The sequence below is a fragment of the Diabrotica undecimpunctata genome, chromosome 1 (genome assembly GCF_040954645.1).
Source record: "Diabrotica undecimpunctata isolate CICGRU chromosome 1, icDiaUnde3, whole genome shotgun sequence".
NCBI lineage: Eukaryota > Metazoa > Arthropoda > Insecta > Coleoptera > Chrysomelidae > Diabrotica > Diabrotica undecimpunctata.
This window is the reverse complement of record NC_092803.1, coordinates 53,102,276-53,125,251: the sequence shown is the minus strand read 5'-3', so window position 1 is coordinate 53,125,251 and position 22,976 is coordinate 53,102,276. Positions and strand designations below refer to the sequence as shown.

General features: G+C 32.4%; 1 protein-coding gene across 3 annotated transcripts in view; it reads left to right on the top strand.

Annotated features, from left to right (window-relative positions):
* Positions 1-21,636: 21,636 nt before the first annotated feature.
* The window catches only part of LOC140449314 (protein O-mannosyl-transferase TMTC1-like), a 1,384,234-nt gene continuing 1,382,894 nt past the window's right edge, over positions 21,637-22,976 (top strand). For all 3 annotated transcript variants that reach the window (XM_072542477.1, XM_072542470.1, XM_072542463.1), the window contains exon 1: positions 21,637-21,774. The gene's annotated coding sequence lies outside the window, so the exon portion shown is untranslated. The remainder of the gene's footprint in view (positions 21,775-22,976) is intronic.

Genomic DNA, 22,976 nt, shown 5'->3' with positions numbered 1-22,976 from the left:
TAAATGGCCTTAAAATATTAGCTGTCAAAGGAAATGCATCGTCAGTGACAAATACATATAAAATATTAACTAACATTTTCAGTGACATTGTCAGGTTGAGGAATATGTAATTTTTTTATTATCAATTTATCATAGTAACGTGTATTCTGTAATACAAAGCCGTCAGTTACGCGACCATTGGTTCCAAAGTCCACTAGAAGGAAACGATAATTTGCATCAACAATAACAAGTAGAATCATACTATGCTTTCCCTTGTAGTTATAGCAGTAAGACCAGAATCTCTTGGGGCAATAATGTCAATATGCTTTCCATCCATGGCACCGATGCAGTGTGGAAAATTCCATCGCTATTTAAATTTTTTGGTTATATCTTTCCATTCGTCTTCAGTATTAGGAAACTGAAGCAAAAAATTTAAGCATAAAAACTGAAGTTTTAAATTAGAAAAAAAATACTTTATGTTTCCATAAAAACATTGACTACCCACCTTCAGGGGAGATTCAACCGCGACCCATGGCACAACAGGATCCGCCACTCATACCCACGACCAGGAATCAACGACCTGGGCCAAATAAAAAGAGAAAAGAAAATGATGATTTGTTAACAGAAATATTGACCTCTGTACGTGATCACTTTTAAGCCCCTAAAGGACAAGTCGACTGCTGCGAGCTGTAAGGTAAAACAGACAATGTAAAAATGAGGTGAATCAAAGATAAGCGTCTCCACCTCATATATGAAAAACGAATTAATAACATTTTATTTGAGATGGAAATGAGTGTTTTTAACACGCCAAACCTAACTTTGAATTATTTACAACAGATCAATCCATGTCTCACTACAAGTCCACAGCACTACACCACATATCCCGCTCCAAGTTCACACAGTTACACTTCTGCAGACAATACAGGTGCATTAGGCTCAACAGCTAATTATTTTTTAAATTTTGCACTTGACAATTTATAATTCTCTAGGAAAAAAGACTGCACCTACCAAGCCGTTTTTTCCTTTTCCTAATTGGACCCAAGGGTCCTTTTTAAAGGTTAAAAAAATAAAAATTAAATAAATTCTGACTTTTTATTTGTACTTGTACCTGTAGAACTTTGTAGAGATCCACACATGTCTCGGAAATAAGTTGGCCAAGAGCTTGTGGTGAAATTCTTGTAGAAAATTTAAGACATTCGTATGATTGCCCGGTTGCTAAATATCTTAAAATGGCTGTCAACCTTTCGTGTGGGGATACGGCTTCTTTCATAACTGTGTCTTTCTTCTGAATCAAGGGATATACTAGTTCAAGTGAAGTACACAGACTTATTGTACACAGATTCATTCATGTGAAGAAAATTGTGATAATCAGCCGGTTCATCTGTTAATTCTTTAAGGAGAGAAATGTGTGTAAATTTGTTTCTTCTCTGCAGCCACTCTTTACACCATGATTTGCGATGTTGTTGCCTTCTTCTCTATTTTTTGAAAACCACAAAAAACAACGCGAGAAATAAAAAATCTTCTCCTGCAGGATCCATGTTAAACCGAAAATAAAAGATGAGCATATGTATAAACGTGTGTGTGCTCTGCATTCTGCATGTATGCATGACAGGCAGGCCTCTTCAATGTTCATGCATGCATGTCATGCATGCGTGTACGTCTGTAGCCGGCCTTATTCCCAATAAAATAGTATCTACTTTAAAATGCCACAAGAAAATAGCTTCAGAACAATATTTCCATTGTTACATATACATAGTTATATATTTTCTTTTACAAAATAAAGATTATTTTATACCTACATTAATTGATATTTTTATTACCAATTTTGTAACTTCATATTGATACAAGAAGAAGCAACACAAAAATTTCTAAAAATTAAATTTGATTAAAATTTTACATAAACCTACAAAAAAATTTTAAAACTTTAAACACTTTAAACACAATCTAACTTTTTTCTAAAACATAATTGAACTTTGGGTGAGATTTATGGTAAATTGTTGATCTTTTACAATTTACTGGTATGTGATTTCTGATTTTTTTTATATTATAAATGTTAAGACCTAATTGGAAATGAGATTTTACTGTTTCTGAGTGCTACTGAAAATACCAATTTTGCAATTATGGAATGTTATTCATTGTTCAGTTGATTTATGTTGGACATTTTACAAATGCGAATTTTCAGATGATCGTTAAAGTACTTTGTTTTAAAGTAAATATGCATGTAATCCATAACAAATTTGTTTGTTCGGCTATTGCTTACAAAAAGGCTAATTACAGTATTCTTGAAAGCTGAAAATGAATATTCCTTGCAAGCCTATATTGAAATAACAAGCAATATTTGCGAAGTATACATATACAAACAACCTTAATGTAAATAATTTAAATTTTTACTTATAATGCCTATTTAAAAAGAAAACATCCCTCTAAAATGTAATATTCATTGTCAGTGTTTGATCTTTTGTACTAAACAGTACGTTTAGTATTTTTATAACTCGAAAACAAATAACGTCTTATAATCACTCCGGACACAATTCTAACAATTCCCCAAAGAAAACGCACGTGCTATTCCAATTTTCTGTGCGTCTTAGGGGTGGCGATGTTCATTTATTATTTACACAGAAACAAGTTTTGATTGCACCGGCGCTATTTTGAATCTTTAATTATCTCCAAACAGTAATGGAATATTAGAGAAGGGCAAGATTTCGGAACCTGCCTAAAATTATCAAGTTAATTAGCGGAACGAGAGAGGGCTGCCAAAGGTCTCTAGTGTAGACCCATGCAAACTTTCGTCCCACAAACCGATGTGGATGTATTGTTCGTTTATTTCGCTAACCGTCCGTTCGAGGAGTTAGAACTGTTAAAACAATCTAGGCTTGACCTGCTATGATTAATTATTTAAAAGCAACAGAAACTTTACACTAGGATATCATGTGTACCGATTAGAAAACTAAGTATATTAATTTAGCTTTCTGTTTTTATCTTCAGCTATTTGTTATAGAATTTTGGTGCAGGCTTTTTTTTTTTGGCCAATACATATTGCACCCTGGAAATACACGGTATTATGTCACTAGTTTATAATGTTATTGGGTAAAAAATTCCAACAATTATATTAAGAGACTGTTGTTGATGCAAAATTATAATACAAAAAAAAACTGATAAAAATGAATCACCGAAATGTTTGTACGGGTATAACTTTAGAACTACTGCACCAAATTGGATAGTTCTCTTTTCTGTTATATTTATTATTATCAGGAGGAGGTTTGTCTAATGGATTATTTTTAACAAATTGTACGGAAAGACCTTAAACAGTTTTTCTGTAATTTTAAATTGCAATATAACTAGTAGATGGTGTCATACTGTAACTAACAAAGAAAGCTATGACTAACAAAATAAAAAGAGAGTTATTGAAGACGTATTTTATGCCATTATTTAATATAAGCAAAATCGACAAGGAATCTAAGTTCCTGTAGTTGGCTGTATACCATATATCACAAAAAATTTAATTAAAAATCCTTCATAAAAGGTATATAATTTAAAAACCCAATCGAGCTATATCACAAAATGTTTTCGGAATCCATATTCCATCATCAGTGTCTAGGTATACATGTATTGAGCCACTAAATATGTGGGTAAAAACCCGTTAAACATTGTTTGTTTAAATTTATTTTACATTATATGGTATTAAAAATTATGATGTTAAAATTACCAGTAGATTTGGTAACATGGCGACGTACGACTCCACATGAAGTTGCTGGTCCTGAGACGATGTGTCTATGAGGTGAGATGGGTCCAGTTCTTCTCGTTTTTAGAGGTCAAATCTCAGACAACTGGACTATTGCTAACGATTTCAACAAACTGATATATTCTGTTCCCATTCCCTTAGTCGTACAGAATGTTATATATAATTTAACCCTTAAGTACTAACTCGTAGTCTACAAGACTATGGTTGTTTTTAAAACTATAATATATACCTTAATTAATAAAATATTTAGTTTTCCGTCAGTAGACTCTCAAACAGCATTAATCTCAATAACAAACTTATTTACCAAGTATTAAAAATAGCCGAAATTATCTGACAATAAAAGTTAGGCGTAATATGTTAGACGATACATCAGCATAAGAGTAACTACGCACACTCAAAAATGTTTTGCATAATGTAATATTTTCAAAATTATCCACCTAATCTGGTAAAATCTATTTTTTTTTTTAACAAAATTTAAAGGATTAACAATTTGTTATCATTATTTATAATATGTATTATAAATATATTTTTTTTAATTTGTACAGATATAGGAACTAATACTTAATATACCCTATACCCTATTTCCACCTCTTGCATCAATACAAGACTGAATGCAATATCCCATGCTTCTTATAAGTGTGTTAATGTAGTTCTGGTCCATGGTACCCCATTCTTCAATTGCTGCTATTCTAAGGTCTTGTAGTGTCCTTGGGGGTGGCTGCCGAGACTGAATTTTTTTTTGAGCATATCCCATCCGTGCTCAATGAGATTGAGGTCAGGTGAGCAAGGTGGCCAATGTAATCTGACGATATCTTCTGTCTCTAAAGAATCTGTCACATGTCTCGTACGATATGGAGGCACATTGTCGTCCATAAAAATAAATTCTGGACCAACAGCTCCTCGCCACAAGCGTACAACAGGCCTAAGAATGGTATCAATATAAATTTGTCCATTCATGTTACCAACAATAGGAATTAAAGGAGTTTTATTATTTAGCATGATGCCGCCCCAAAACATTATGGAGCCACCTTGATATGGGACTCTTTGGACAGCTTGGTTAAGTCTATCCTGTCGATTTGGGTTCCTCCAAATCCTAATTCGGCGATTACCCGACAAAAGGCAAATTTTTGTTTCATCGGAAAATAACACGTTTCCCCATCTGTTGTCATGCCATTGTAAATGTTCATTGGCCCATTCCAGCCGAGTTCTTTTCTGCTCTAACTTAAGCTTTGGTACAAACAATGGTCTTCTTGTAAATAAATTCGCCGAATGTAACCTGTTTATAATAGTCTGATCGCAAATTACAATATTATGAGCTTGCTGGAGCTCTCTTCTAATAGCGGGGGCAGTCATAGTGGGGTTTCTCCGGGCAGTTAATGTTAAAAAGCGTTCTTGGTCATTGGTAGTAATTCTGGGTCTTCCGCTTTTTGGACGATCGCTAACAGAATTCGTCTCTCGATATTTTTTCACAATCCGGGACACATCACTCTGATTAACTTCAACCCGGACAATAACGTCGACTTGTGTGTGGTCTTCCTCAATCAAAGTAACGATTGTAGCTCTGTTGAACTCAGATATCACTTGTATACTCATATTGTTCACTAAAAAGTGAATAAAACGCAAACCAATTTTTACAAATATCGGTTTTCGGATGAACACAATATTGAATACTGAGAATCTTTGCGATGATTAAGGAACAAAAAACATGCAATAAAATACATTATTTTAGTAGACAAAAAGAAAACAGTGCAAAAAATTTCAAATGAGAAACGGTTAGAGGCGTTACAGATAATATGCAAAACATTTTTGAATGTGTATATTATTAGAAGTGGGTTATTTGTTTACTGTTCCGTTGTGCTAGTCAAAATTGGTCAAAATAAGTTACAAAGCACATTCCTAATTGTGTGCATTGTATGGATGATAATTATAAAAAAACAGATACGAAATAGTATAAAGAATGTAATAGTAGTGGAAGTGAAATGGAGACTGCAGAATATGATTGTGCTATCGAAAGTGAGCACGATACAGCATCGGAAATATCGAAAGAGAGTGTCGAAGACGCAAATATTAAGAAAAAAGAAGATGACTCATCTAATCGAAGTAAAATTTTCGGTAAAAATCGTTTTAAATGTGTGGCACAAGAAGTTATACCTACACGAGGGAGAACTTTGAAACATAATATAGTTATACAACTTCCTGGTCTAAACAATTCTGCTCGTGCACTTATCAATAATGCATTCCCTTTAGATATTTGGAATTTACTGTTTTCTACAGGGACGATTAAGCAAATTATTCACTGGACCAACGCTAAAATCTGTAGGTATCGGAAAAATAATAAAAGAATAATTCCTGACACGGATTTGATTCAAATGAAAGCATTTTTGGGTATGCTAATTTATACTGCTGTTTTCAACGTACGGACGGTACCGTACTGTTTATTATTTTTCGGTGTGTTATGAGTAAAGATCTGTCTGCTGTCCTATCAGCATGTCTTCGGTTTGATAATCCCAACAACCAAAGCGTCAACAAGCTGATTCAGCTGTTAAAATATCAGGAATATGTAACGAGTTTGTATAATATATATATATATATATATATATATATATATATATATATATATATATATATATATATATATATATATATATATATATATATATATAGCTATTATACAAATACACATTCTTATAGTAAATCTATTTTTATCTATAGTGCTCTATGATACCTTGTATGTCGCTATACGTTCAATAATAATGAAGATACTGTGTAGTGCCCTTTTGGTAGTCGCCGTGATTATTTTTTCTATCTGAATATATTCGTTATATACTCCCCTTTCATTTCATTTGCTATGTCGGATGTTAGGATTCTTTCAGCTGTTTAATTTGTACTCAGTCAGAGGCATTCTTTCAATAAATCAAAATTTGTCTTTTAGTTAAACAATTTTAATGCATAGTACCATATGACATCTCGTATGTCACTATACGTTTATTATTAATAAAGACAATGTGTAATGCGCTTTGGGTAGTCGCTTTGTTTGTTGTTTCGGTCTTAATATATTCGTGATATCCTTCCCTTTCATTTAACGTATCACATGTCTCAATCGGAACGAACACAACATATTCGCTACCGCCTCTCCTTTCGAATGATGTACGTCACGATCCAACGAACTATTCTATCCCTACCACAAAACGCCCAACAAATCATTTAATTCTACATAATTCCGTTTAACTTGATTCAATTTTATTTAATTATATTTACCTTTATTTAATTTTATTTAATATTATTTAGTTATTTAATTTTATTTTGGTAAAACGTTGACGTTTGTTAAACGTCATTTTATTTTTATAGTAAGTGTATATTTGTCTTACCAAGTGACATAATAAATATATATTATACGTCATTGACCTTACCTTACAAATACAGTAACCTATATTTTTATCAAATTTCGAAAAAATTAATTAATTAAAAGATGGCCAATGGGAATATTTTTCAGAATTATAGATATATCTTGCAGCAATGCATACATAGTTCATCAGGCATACAAAGACATAGATAGACAAGATATCGGAAAACTAATTTTTTAAAACAATTGGCAAAACAGTTAGTAGAACCACATATGCGAAGACGGGAAACTATGAATCATATTCCAAGAGAAATAAAAATTTGTATACGTCGGGTATTAGGTATTTAAGAAAAAAACTTCGTCAGATGTTGTAGATGACGACATCTTGGAAAAAAGAAAAATATGCTCGATTTGCCCAAGTAAAAAAAGTTAAATGACAAATTCATTTGTAATGACTGCAAAAAAAAACAATTTGCAGCCAGTGCACAAAATAAGTGTGTATTCGATGTGTGGTTTGTATTTTTCGGTTTCCGAAGTAATATTTTTTTTTCAATTCAATCAGTACTTAAGGGTTAAGCACTTCTTACAATATTAACACCTCGGATATTGTTTGCGGTGTTTGTAATACAAATTTTTGGAACATTCCTTTTTTAATTGAATTTTTAATTTAGAATGTATATATTTGGCATGTTTTTACAAACTTCAATATACGTTCTTTGATGTGCGTCTATGCTATCTAGTGTTCTGCTTTATCTTCTATTAAAGTATCTGTTAAGTCGCGAAGAATTTCTATATACAAAGCTAATACATATCCAAGACACATAACATTGTGTATTCAGGGCACATTATACTGAAATTCGTAATTTCAAATCCAGAGCTTTGCATTTTCTCTCGAATAAAATTTAATCTTGGCTCATTTTCATATTGAAATTTGCTCATATTCGTGCGCCGACAAAAGTTGGGCTTCGTTCTATTCTTTTAGTTTACGCCGTCGATAGAGAATAGAGTAAGAAATGTAATTTGCAAGTCAGATGCACTGTATTCTAATAATGCTGCGTGTATATTTTTCCTGACAATAATGGCGAGATAGGGGAGATTTGATAACGCTTTAGAAGTAAACATAAACTGTGTTTATCTATAGAGACATTTAGTTGATCTTTTGGTTCTGTATGTTTTACATAGATTTTTGTACATCAGTGTACCAACAATAATTTCCAATTTAAGTCTTTCCTTTATCGTAAAATTATTGACATAAGCTTCTAGATTTTCATTAATGATGGCAAGGATTATTGTAGAATAAAAAAAAGTGATTACGCATTGGAATTATTCCTTAAAGTTACTCTATCTTGTTACATTAGTTTCACTGAACTCTCTTATTAACTGGTTTGATCCTATTGCAAAATTTTGAATTACACTCAGAGTACTGAGTACATTAAAATGTTTAATTTGTTATGCATTAGCGTGCATTTCTTAGAGGATACAATTTAATATTTTTTGACATGTTGTGAAGGTAAGTATAAGCTTAACTTCAAATTCGTAGTGTCCGCACACTTGTCTCCCGACCGTCATAGTGGAAAAAAGGGGGGAAGGGTTTTCGCTCTGTATCTCGTAAACAATTACCCCTACAAAAAAATGTTATTAAATATTATTTATAGCAAATTAAATTGTCTACAAATTTATTTTAATTAGTTTGAAATAAAAAAGTTATTAACAAAAATAACATTTTTGAACAAATTTTCTTTTTGGCCTTAACTTTTTTTAAGTTATTTTACAGTAAAATAATGTCAAAGTAATATTGTAGAGGGTTTTAACACAATGCATTTTTTAACAAATTTGTGTATAATTTTATTAATTTTTCTGGGTTTTACAGCGGTTTGAATTTGTACGGGTTCTTGAATACTCCTAAGAATACAATAAAACCGATCCATTCAACTTAGTACTATTTTTTATTTATACCATTTTTAAAAAATTTATTATTTTTTTAAAATTCCTATGTTATTATTAATTTATTATCGACCCAGTCCGCCACCACAAACCTTATCCACCTCGTGCGCTTGCGTTGCACGAAAAAGCACCAATGGACAAAGACAAATTTTAATAAGAGCACCGTACCAATATTACTGCAAGATAAATTTCTTATTAATGAAAAGGACAAAACAAACTTAATCTATTAAGTACTGAATTTTAAAATTATGAAATGTGCTGTAGTTTATAATTTTTTCTATAATAGGGGTGTCCAACTATTGTACATAACTAATATTTTAAATACCCGTCTGGACATAACAATGTATGTACCATATCTGTGGGACAAAGGCAGAACCAGATATATCAAAAAAAAAATTGAACCTTCGATTTTTATGCCGATATATCGGGTTTCAAACACAGAATACAACGGCAAAACCCTATATGTACATTAATCTTCTAAATTTTAGGATCATAAAAAGTAATAATCCGACATGTCCGTATCTGTGAAATTGGTCGATGGCATAACCCAATATGTGAGCGTATCGATCTTTGGCAGCTTTCGAGTAAGCATCAATCACAGGGCGAATACCGATATCTCATGATTTATTGGGTTATGGCAACTACTCGTCTAGGCCTAGGCCTTCTCAAGGCGCCACGTTCCCCGTCTCCGCCAGTAACAGACAAGTGACCGTTTGTGACACACGTGGTTATTACTTTTAGGTTTCAACTTTACTGTTGAAACTACTGGTGATTTGTTTTTGAAAATAATAATTCTCGTTGCCTGGACATACGCTTTTTGAATGCGACGTGGATCATGCTCGTATCGAAAGAGCTAAAAAAACCACCCAGATCCCGATTATGGTGCCTAGGGACTGGTATCAGTTTGTCCGTACAATGAGAGGTAAAAAACCATTCGAGGTTCATGAAATGACCCAAAACGACTTTATGTCCTTTTCTACCATTGTTCAGGAGCATTTTATTCGCAAAAATATTGATACAGATGGAAATAAAGTGAACTGACTCGAAATGAAATGGTTGAGGTACGAGAAAACTTTCGGCCTTGTTTAATTCACTTCACTTTAATTCACCTCACTACTTGATGATGACAATTTTCGAACACTCGACTTATGGCGATCAAGACGTAGCAGGCGGCCAACCCCTTTTTTGACAAAATGTTACGACGGCCCACTACCCATTAACCCCCTAAAAAAGAAGGACCTACTAAGTCTTCTGCCGATAATTCACCCCGACTCTCATAATTTTTATTTGAGTCTCAACGACAGCATCAAAGTGCCAGAGCTTCTTGATAATGAGGAAGAAGACTAATGTGTTTTTTTATTATTATTTATTTATGAATAAAATATTGAAAAATGTATTGTAACTTGAGGAGGACGACTAATTTTTTCTTTTTTATTATTTTTTTATAAATAAAATATTGAAAAATTTATTGTAACATGTTTTATTTTTAATTACACACAATTAATTAATATTGTAGGCAGTTTTAACAGTATAGTAGCAAAGTAGATAGATTGTAATAATAAACCTACGAATGTATAAACCGATATGTCTTAAATTTTCTCCAAAATTTACGGAGGCAAAGGTTGATATGTCCTAACTATTGAAATTTTAGTAAAAATAATAATAAAAAATAACAAAATTAACAAACTTCTTAAAAGTATATTTCTTACACACATTGTCTTAACAACAAAATAGTAAAGTAAACCAAATCAAAATTACAATGGCCTTACAAACTTTAAAATTGGTTTCCTGAAAAATTAATTATTTAGACATATCTGGTTCTGCCTTAGTACCACAGATATATACACACACTAGTCCCATATACTACCAAAATAAACAAATATTTGAAAAGGCGTATTTTTATTGTTAATTTTACAAAAACTATGAAAATATGAAAATTGTTTACAAAGCTTCAATTTTGTTTGTGAAAGTCACTAAACCACGAAATACACAACCCTACATTGCATTTGCCGCGTTGTGTTCTAACGGCGCTCGATTGTGCGTGAATACCAGCACAACCTCTTCTTTTATTGTTCGAAACATATCCAACATGATCACTGTGATCGTACCTAAAATCGACAGCAATCCTGCTTTCGGGTGAATATGGGAATGGTCATCTAGCAGCTCTAGTTTTTAAGTACACGTATGCTAAGTCTCTTCGAAAATTCAATGAGGGTGAACCTGGGTGATATTTTCTATATATTATCCACGAATTTTGAACAGGTCTATCTAGTAGCCAAATAAAGATGGACCAATACCATTTCTTGCCTCTAATTCAAACTCAATACAAACATCCAACAATATAAACATTTACATTCGCATCCATTTGATAAATGCATTGTATTTTCCAATACAAATATGTCTAGGAATCCCTATTTTCTATTTTTTAGTCGTAGCAGCTTGGATTCGATAATAAAGAAACTCCATGAACAGTTGATACTACAGTAACTACAGAATAATTATCAATCCAGCGTATAACTATTACTTGTTGATCTGTGGTTACGGCATAGTCATAAGTACCTCTAGGTGTCTTTTTAACTCTTTTACTGTCCGAAGTGTGCAATTTTTTGTTAGTCTATTTTCTCGGACTGTCCCTGTTGCTTTATTCCATTCTCTTTTAAATAATAAAGAATATCGATTAACGTGAATGGGTTATCAAAATCAAAATGGTATGGCAAAGATCTTGTTTTTTTGGGCATATCTTCAATAAGCCCTAATAACGGTGCTGTTGCAAATTTTTCTTGATGCTCTTGATTAGAATTTGGCATATTTCCCTGTTAAATACTCAAAATTGATAAGGCAACCGTTTTGGAATTTAGACACCAGACTTGATATCCAAACTGGATGGGTTCCCCTCGAATAAACTGCTTACATCCGTGTTTTCCAAAGTATTCTATCATGCTTTCATCATAGGCGATTTCTTGATCCGAAATATAGTGTCTTAGAAAGTTAGTTTTTAGTTTATTTATAAGAGATCTGAGTTTAGTTAGTTTATCGTTCTAGTTAGTTTATCGTTGGGTCCAAGAAGAGTGTTATTGGCACAATGTACGAAGCTCATGATCTAAATAAATCTGCAACGGCGAATGGAGTTATAAACTGTTGTGTTTCGCATATAATTCCCAGAATCCCAGTAACTTTTTTTTGATGGCTTTTCATCATAACAAAAAACTTTATGTTCGATGAATTACGAATAAGCATTTTATTTTTTCATTTGTAATTTTTGGGTCTAAATTTTTTTTAAATCGAGCGTATCGAGTAGCCTCAACACAAAGTAACTGTATGATATTATCAGTAATGAAAAGTTCGACCAGGTCCACTGGTGACATATTTGTATACTTCGAGAAGTTTCAAATTGGAAATATGTTTTGGTTTTTAATCTAATGTAATCCCGATTTTTTTAACAGTTTACTATTTTTTTATTTTTAACAGATTTAGTACGGAGTATGGCATTACCTTCGTTATAGTCTTTATGTGCAATATTTTCAGTATTTTTATAATCAGTACCAATTCGTTCTCCACCATTAAATACTATTTTGCAGAAGCTTTTAGTTGCTTGTCTGATAAATTGTCTAGTCCACCACCAGATTCATCTTCGAATCTTCGTCTGATTCTTCTTCGTCTCTCAGTTTTCCGGGGGTTCTATATAAACCCGATCAACTGTTTCATTGTCAAAATCCTCCCAAAATTGACTCAATGAAATCTGCAATATCTTGGACTGTCAATATGTAACAAAATATTAAAACATTTCTGTAGATTTAACAATTGCGTACCGCAAAAGACTAGCGTGCCATAGAAGTTAAATGGACAAAAACACAAAATTTATAATTACTGGGTATATCTAATGCTCCTTTTTTACATACATAAATGTTATCAACTTATCACCTGAATCAAATTTTTACACAGATATAAAATTTTTAATATGTACTGGTAAAATAATAATCTTCCTTTTATTAGAACACATTTTGATATGTAGACAAAATAAAGACGAACTCTCAACATACAATCACAACTACAAATAATTTTCAAATGTATTTCGATCTCATCTTGATTTACAGCGCTTTGACCGATGGGATCAACACTTTATGGATTTGCTACTAATATACCTGTAATTGTTTTGGTAATTGTTCCGAAAATCATCAGATTAGTTCTGCTTATATCGTTCATGCATGATGGGATTGAAACAGACCCTGATAAAACAAAACCGAAAATTGTCTGTTATTATAAAAAAACTGCTTTGTATTCATCTAATCGAAGAACCAGGAGATGACTTAGTAATATGTTACATTTTAATTAATATCAATCTAAGTTGTGTCGATAGTTTTATTTGTATTACAATCAAAATTTCTTAATGAAAAGCATCCACTTTCTTCAAAATTTGGTCACTTAAACGAGTCATTACTGAAGAATTACAAAACCCCATCGAAGAACTTTCATCTGACAAACTTCAGAAACGCAAAACATGTTCTATCTGCCCACCTCATTAAGAGAGAAAAAAATCACAAATCATACAAATGCATATAAAATGTAGCGATCCTATTTGCTAGCAGTAAAACAGAAAAGTATTCAATATATTGTGCTGTAATGGGGGTCTACCTTTATAATTGTTTATAGTAAATATTGAGAAAATCGGTGTGTTTACTTTAAAGAGTTCTATTTTTAATTTTTGTAAGTATCGCTGTGTTAAAAACTAAATTTTCAGAATAGTAGCACGAGGATTATCTTTTATGAATAAAAATACAAAATTATGCATCCAAAATCAAAATAAATGTTTCCATGTATATATTTTTGCGCCGGGTCTCTGGGTCCGGATGTTTTCCATTATGTACTATAGTCACATATTTTGGTTTAAAAGTGACTTTTACAGTCTAATAAAATATTTGGGACATATTATAAAATAAAACTCCTGTCAGTCCGCACCGTCTCATTTTCTCAAGCTTTTGGTTCGTGAAGTGGACAACATGAGAAATAGTTTTATCCGTAAAAAGAGTTTCCAACACCCTAGCCGAGTTTTGCAGTTTTTGGCAATGTTTTTGACATCAGGCAATTTTTTATTGGTATTTTAACGATAAGACTTGCCTTTGGTCAGTTTAATTTTATGTGTAACCACGAAGTTTGTTAGCTTTTTCCAAGAACTTTTAGTAAATTGGTTTAGTTATTTAAGCTTGTACTTACATCAGATGGCGAAAAAATTTAAAACTTAAACTTCACTTATTCCTTCAGTTTTACTTTAAGCTTCAACTTTACTTATTTCCTTTAGTTTTCCTTTAAACACTGCCCTTTAAATGCGACATCTGTTCAATTTCCTGTTCAATATCAATCTCTTTATACCATCGTAATAATTGCTGTTTGGTTTTTGAATCAATATTCAATAAATAAAAAAAAACACAATTTTTTATATATATGCAATATATAACTTGGTCACTGATCGCAGGTTAAGAAAATGCAAGAACTACATATCAAAAAAACTATTAGAAAATAAAAATCTGTTTCTCTAGTATAAAGAATATCCTAAACTTTGTGACCACCTACGTTTTAGATGGTTAAACAGTTAAGAATAATCTTCTTTATGGCTGGATTTACAACTAAGAGTGTGTCTTCACCGCATTCACTACAGCGTTTTATCTTCTACGATTTTGCGCTTTCATTTTCCATTGTTGTATACCAATCCTCGATAAATCGCCTTTAACATCATCCTTTCTTTTTGTGGACAGCCTACTAATCTTTAACCGTCTGGTCTCTAAAAAAACACTCTCTTTAGCGTTTAGTCTTTCTCTGATCTTACCACATGATTTGTCTATCTTATCCGGTTAACTTTTGTATGACTGACGATGTTTTCGTTACCAGACAGATCCACGAGTTCAGCATTGCGGCGCCTACGTCACTCTCCTGTTAGTTCATTTCTTTTCTAGCCAAATATGAATCTGAGAACCGTCTTTCAAATATCAACAGCTTGTTTGTTTCCCCTCATGCAGAGTTCATGTTTTACTTCCATATTTAACAATTGGGTAAATAGTTGACATGTGCAGTCTTAATTTAGATTGTCTTTTTGGCAGTTAATATCCTAATAATGGTGATAGGGAGTATATTGCTTTTATTTTCCGCAGTGATCCTTGCTGAGACTTTTTTTTATGTGGTGGTCATCTATGATTATCTCCCCAGATATATAAACTCGCTAACTACAGAAGTTGTAGTCAATAATGTATATGTTTTGTCTACTTCTTGGTCTTGGATTTTTGGTTACCAGAATTTATTTTGAAATTAAATGTGGCACTACCGACGTATGTTGAGAGTCTCATATATACACCACACAAGTAACATAAATAGCTATTCTCCCGAGGCTAAGAAAAAAAAAGAAATTATTAACACCATAAAAAACAGAAAATTGGCTTACTTCGGCCTCATCATGCGTATTGATCAATACCGACTTCTACAGTTAATCCTACAAGGCAAGATTGAGGGTAAGAGAGCCCTGGACGTAGACGTATATCCTGGCTTGCCAATCTCAGGAACTATACTGGTCTAACGTCAACTAATCGATTTCGAGTGGCTGTGCATAGAATAAGATGGGTCAATGTGGTTGCCAACATCTCTAGAAGATGGGCACATTTAGAAGAAGAAGAATTTATTTTATTTTTTCTTCATTTATTTGAAGACTGAAACTATCTGTTTCCTCTTTGAGTTGTGAAAACACATCTCTTATGTCTCTTGTAGAATCAGCGTCTAAATTTGGGTTATCAGTAAAGACCAATAACAGTTTTGATCCTCAATTTGCAAATCCCCCTGTCAGCTGAGACGATATTTTAACTATTGCACATTATAAGGTTAAATGAATGGCAAGGGTGATAAGGAGTCTCCTTGTGTATGTCCTGATGTTATACTTAATTGCATCGATGTTCTGTTTCTCATCTTTACCTGTTAATATGAGTCTGTCACGCAAATTTGAGTTTTCCACTAATTTTCTGGGTATTCTCATTTCTAGTATTGTTTGTTATAGTCAACTTCTTTTTAAAAAATAATGTGTTGCTCTAAATCTACGAAAATTTGTTGTACATCTCAGTTGATATCTCAGCTTTTTTCTAATATTTGTCAGATAGTAAAGGCCTAGTAAAAGTAAAGGATAGTAAAGGTAAATATTTGATCAAAGGCCTAGGAACGCGTGAAGCTCGTTTTTCACTTAATATACTGATACACAGATGCCTGGACGTCAATCAAGATATATACGTATGTTCTATTGACTATAATAAAGCATTCGATAAAGTACGACATAAACAATTAATGAATGTCCTGAAATCAAAGAAGATTGACTACAACGACCTCAGGATCATATTAAATTCATACTATAAACAGCGAGCAAAAGTACGTGTTAACGAACAGCTGTCAAAAGAAATTAAAATAAGATGTAGAGTGAGACAGGGATGCATATTGTCGCCAATTCTTTTTAATGCCTACTCCGAAGAGATCCCGAAAAACACTCTTGAGGGTGAAACAGCTGGAATAAAGGTAAATGGAGTTCCCATTAACAACATTAGATATGCGAACGACACTGTGATCTTAGTTGAAAATATTGAAGATCTTCAGAGACTGGTGACCAGAATAGCAGAGTATGGAGAAGAGTATGGTCTAACAATGAATGTCAAGAAGACGAAATTTATGAGAATATCGAAAACTCAAAGAAATAACGAGAATCTTCTAATAAACGGAACCAACGTCGAACAAGTGGACAAATATGGATATCTGGGAACAATGATTAACTCCACAAATGGTTATACTCAGAAGACCAAAATCAGAATAGAAAAGGCTAGAGCAAATTTCAACAAAATGAGAAGAGTGCTATGTACAAGGGATTTAAAATTGGAACTAAGAGTTAGGTTGGCGAGGTGCTATGTTTTTTCGACTTTATTTTATGGAATGGAATCTTGGACCTTGAATGCGACATCAATGAAAAAACTGGAATCATTCGAGCTGTGGGTGTATAGAAGAATTCTGAAAATATCGTGGACAGAACACATCACAAACAAAGAGGTTCTGAGAAGGATGAATAAAGAAATAGAAGTTTTAAATATAATTAAAACAAGAAAATTTGAATATCTCGGATATATTACACGTGGAGAGGAATACACCTTGCTCCAATTGACTATGCAGGGAAAGATCCAAGGAAAGAGAAGCATAGGGAGGCGTAGAATGTCATGGCTGTCCAACCTGAGAAAGTGGTACGGATGTACATCAAATAAACTTTTCACAGCAGCCGTCTCAAAGAAGTATTCTAGTCGCCTAGAATATCTTCCAAATACGGAGTGAGCCTCTTTAGTAATATATTTAATTTGAATAAGAGAATTTATATGCTGTGTTAATAAGCAATATGCCTTTATAGTTCTATTTTAATACAATAGATTCTATAAGTATATTTTAATTGGTTTTATAAAATGTCGCCAGTTCACGATATTTAGTGAATATCCCACTAGTAACACAAAATCTACAAACAAGTACACAAGTTTAACGAAAAGAAAACTATATTAAGATTTATAGTTAAAAAAATATGTGAAAGAAATTTTATATATATTGTATAAATTTGTGAATAGTTGTATAAATGCTGATATACTTGTTGTTATTTTAAATTTGTAGAAATACCACAACAAACACTTTTCGTTACTTACCCGCATTTCATTGAAATAATTCTCCGTTTCGTTTACAAAAATGTTCATACATATCTGAATATCGAAAATTTATTTATTCTATATCTTCTTGCAAACATCTAGAGGCGTAATGGAATCCGTATTCAGCCTTGTGAATAATATAAAATGATTTGGCTTCTGTCCAAATATTGAGCTCAGTATTATAACCTGCATATACATATATCTGATACGAGTACGTATGAGTTTGAGTGGTTTGGTGATGTAAAAAACATAGAAAAATAAGAAGTGGTTTATATCGTGCATAATAGAAAATGCTTAACAAAAAAGATGGAAAAGCAGTCCGTGTCATTTGTAATGTTGTTTATTTATGGTAGTATAGTAGTTAATGTCTTCAGCGTTACGTTTAACCCATTTATGCCCACAGAACTATTTTTTCTTTTGCATATAGTTTATTTTGATATATGTTGCTTTTGAATAATTTAAATTATGTGGAAAAAATATTTAAAAAATTATGACGTCATTAATAGTAGACATATATACATGGGTCGTTATCGACCCCTTGAGTAAATGTGGCATGTAAAAATATGTTTTTGTTCATTTTTATAGAAGAAAGAATTTTGAAATTTAAGGCCAATGCCAAAGGCAAATGACAATTAAAGATACGTTGAGTAGTCACAAAATCATACAAAAACAAAAATGTAAACGAATACAAAGCCACACACAAGGAGATCAGAATAAAAATACGGGCAGCTAAAGAGAAGTGGTACAACGACAAATGTTTAGAGATAGAAGAACTCCAGAGAAATCATGACAGTTTTGAATTGCACAAAAAAATTAAAGAATTAGCAGGTATAAGACAGTCCAACAATAGTAACACCCTGGTTGATACGAATGGTAAAATAATATCTCATATCAAAGGCAAACTAAACAGATGGAGAGAATACGTCCAAGAATTGTTTGAGGATGACAGGACACAACAAGATAACATGAACTATTGCGAGGAACATGATATGGGTCCAAATATAACTAAGGATGAAATAATACATGCAATAAATCTGGCAAAATCTAATAAAACTACGGGGCCTGACACAATTCCAACTGAAATAATTAAATTGATATCAGAAGATCAGATCAATGTATTAGTAGACTTATATAATACTATATAATTATAATACGGGTATTATTCCGAGAGATTGGCCCAAATCAACATTTATTACATTACCAAAAAAACCTAATGCAAGGGAATGTAATGACCACCGTATAATTAGTCTAATGAGTCACACATTAAAAATATTCTTAAAAATTATCCATTTAAGAATTTTCAGAAAACTGGAACAAGACATCCCATCCTGAAACCCAATTTGGATTTAGGAATGGCATGGGTATACAAGAGATATTATTTGGATTGAACGTCCTCATGCAAAGATGTATGGATGTAAACCAACCACTCTATGTTTGTTTAATTGATTACAATAAGGCGTTCGATAAGGTCCGACACAACCGTCTTATATAGTTACTTAAAGATAAACACATTGACAAAAAAGACTTAAGAATAATAACTCATCTCTACTTTAACCAAACAGCAAAAGTCAAAGTAGGCAAAGAACTTTCGGAGGAAGTAGAGATAAAAAGAGGCGTAAGGCAAGGTTGCATACTCTCTCCCTTATTTTTCAATCTATATTCGGAAGAAATAATTAAAAAATCACTATAACAATATAACAATTGGAATAAAAGTCAACGGCAGACCCATCAACAATGTCAGATATGCCGATGATACTATACTAATTGCAGAGAATATACAAGATCTACAGACACTTTTAGATAATGTAATAAATGCTAGTGAGGAAAGCGGACTAACGCTTAACACTAATAAAACAAAATTTATGACAATTTCCAAAACACAACAAGACATTTTAAATATAAGAGGGGTTTCAATAGAAAAAATAAAAAAATACAGATATCTTGGTACAATTATTAATGAAAATAACGAGTATACAGAAGAAATAAAAATGAGAATTGGACAAGCTAGAGCAGCATTTAATAAGATGAGAAAAGTATTATGCAGTAGACAACTTTGCAGTTTGCAACTCAAAATAGGAATATTACGTTCATATGTGTTTTCGGTTCTGCTGTATGGAGTGGAGGCCTGGACCTTAAAGAAAATGGTGAGCGATCGACTTAAAGCATTCGAAATGTGGACCTACCGAAGAATATTAAAAATAAGTTGCGTAGACCGAATAACAAATGTTGAGGTCCTCAGAAAGATGACAAAGGAAATGGAAATCATGAATACTATTAAGATAAGCAAGTTACAATATCTCGGCCACGTTATGAGAGGGGATAAATATGTGTTGCTATAAACCATAATGCAGGGAAAAATACAAGGAAAACGAAGTATTGGAAGCAGACGCATCTCCTGGCTCAACAATCTGAGAAAGTGGTATAATTGCAGTTCCGTCGCCTTGTTCAGAGCTGCAATCTCAAAAGTGAAAATAGCTGTTGTGATTACCAACCTCCTTAGAGGACACGGTACCTAAAGAAGAAGATAAGATATATATTTTTTAATAATTATTTTAAGTATAATTTTATAATAAATATTATAAGTAAATATAACATAACATTTATGCTGCAAAGGTCCGTCAGGAGGAGGTGTCCGATTTCATTTCTGATATTTTTATTATATCGCTGTTTTATTCCTGGATCTATAGCATTACCAACACGGGGGTTAAAAACACTCATAATAATTATATATTCATCATTTTCGGTCTTGTTTATTACAGTCTGAAAGTATCCGTAGAAGTTTTCCCTTGTGATGGTATGTTGTTATCTGGTGCATAGATTGCTATCACATTCAGAGGTTTGACATCCAGTTTAACTTTTACAATCACCATTCTTTAAGAGGTATATTTACATTCTTGTACTTGGTGTAAAAATTTTCTGTCTACTAACAGGGCGACTTCTTCCTTGGCTCTGGTTTCTTTCGCAACGTAAATCATCAGATTGTCATCTAGCATATTTTTTTCCTTTCCTTTTTTCTTCGTCTTTTGTAGTGCACATATGTCCATATTTTTTTCTACAAACTCTTTTGTAATTTTCTGCTCTCTTCTGTTTAGAGACTTTACGTTCCAAGTACCTATGCGAAGTATATTTCTCGTTTTCCATGAATTCGTTGTCCTCTTTCTCGCGTTAGTCGTCGTAAAGTAAATCATTCCTGTTCCGAGACATAATCCTGTATCTATGAGCTGTATGGTTTTAAAGTCTATCAGTAGAGTGCTAATCTGGGTATAGACCCCTTCTCCTTTATCCGGGGGTTTGGGACTGGCACAGTTCTGTCGAGATACTCGACTCAACAAAACTGCAGGCGGAGTTAAAAAAAAAGTAGTTATGTATGCAGAGAAATTTGTTTTACAATATCAGTAGTTTTTAATCAAAGCATTTAATACATCTCTTTTGATAAATATTTGTGCATTAATTTCTACGGTATAAAAAGTATATTTATTTAATAAAGCTTAATTTTATTTCCAGAATTTTTTTACTCTAGTTCCTAAATCATTATTATGTTCCTATAATATTTTATCACGTTAAATAAAATCCAAGTATAAAAATTTCACCTGTAAATATTTGATAAATTCATGCTAATGTTTGTCCTGTCTTGTACACGTTCCCGCTACGACCATTCAGAAATTATAAATCTGTCCCATAAATTCCTTTATTCCTGACCCATACAGGATGAACCTTCCAATGTTTTTTCCGTCCCACTGTCCGGCAAACGAAACAAACTCTCCTTCACCGTCCTGTGCGAGACGGACGCGAAGTGTAAACGAAAAACTTCCATGCAACATCTCCGTCGAAATTACACGACGGCAAGCGAACACCAACTCCGAGTCGGAGTTGCGAAACTCACATATAAGCGGAGTTCCTGCCGTAAAGACCAGTACACGGTTCGGCTCGGAAGAGAGGTGATCGCTTATCGCTTCTCCTCACCGTTTTCCGTCTACTTGTGGTCTGTATTTTTTCTGAGTGTTTCAGTTGAACTCTTTTGGTTTTTAGGTGATTAATGATCAGCCTGCGAAGAGTGAAGGTTTCTGACTGAGGTGAGTTTTTTCTGTTGGAAATTCGAGATTGGGTTGCTATGTAAACAAATCGAATGCAGCACACCCATTTGGAAATTATTTAAACTTAAAATATTATATACTAATGTTTGCACATCACTAATTGTTCTCTTCATAGTCCTTCTTGAGGTTTAGTGTTCATATTTGTAATACTGCTAAAATGAAACTGAATACGTTTTAATATTGTCTTAGCCAAGACTATCTTAAACAACTCTTTATTTGATGCAGATTAATTGGTCAAACTTTATTACTAGAATTGCTTACATTTCTCCTTAGTTATCTCTTAGGACTTATATCTGAACTATAATTTCATTGATAATATTGTTGTGCAGTGTCCTTTAGATGATATCTACATATTTGATGATCATAATTTACCATGTTTTAGGATCTAATGTAATGATATTGGACACGAAAACATAATACTATGTATTTGTGATCTAGCTGTAAGTTTGCTGAGTAATAAGTTTTATCAGTAACACTGTACATAAAAATGTTATTGTATAAAAACAAAGTAATCGTTTTTTTCTAACTACAAGAAGTTATACATATTAATAAATTAGAGAAAGTAATCCTATTTTGAACTTGCATTTACAATATATTTCCGGTAAATATTATTGGACTATTTTATAAATATTACACTTATCTAAATCAAGTTTGTAAATACTTTTTTGTTATTTATGAATGGAAATAACGATAATACTAAGGTGCCTCATTAGTAACAGCTTGATGTTAAATATTTATCATCGCTGTGCCTGCAAAACTAGACAAATATTTTTTAAATAGATTTCAACTCATTAAGAATGTAACAAAAACACTGTGATCACTGATGAAATAACGATACATAAAATATGTACAATACGTTTTTGCACAATTTTATTTATGGATTTTTGTAGGTGCACGATATACTTGATTTTTGTAATTTATTTCCTTTTAAAAACATTTATCTGTGTAGGGATTTATGATCAGTTTGCAGAGCGAGTTTTAAATATTTTCGACAGGTTGGTATTAAAGAGTTAACATGTCTGCTAACTTTTGTAATACAGGAAATGCTAATTCAGAAGTTCTTTAGGATAAACAGACATTGTCTATTATTTTTAAAGATATTGTAAGTTGTTTTTTATCCAATCAATTCTTAATATTTGCTAATTTTCTACTGGTTTTGTATCATTTCTGGATGGCTTTAT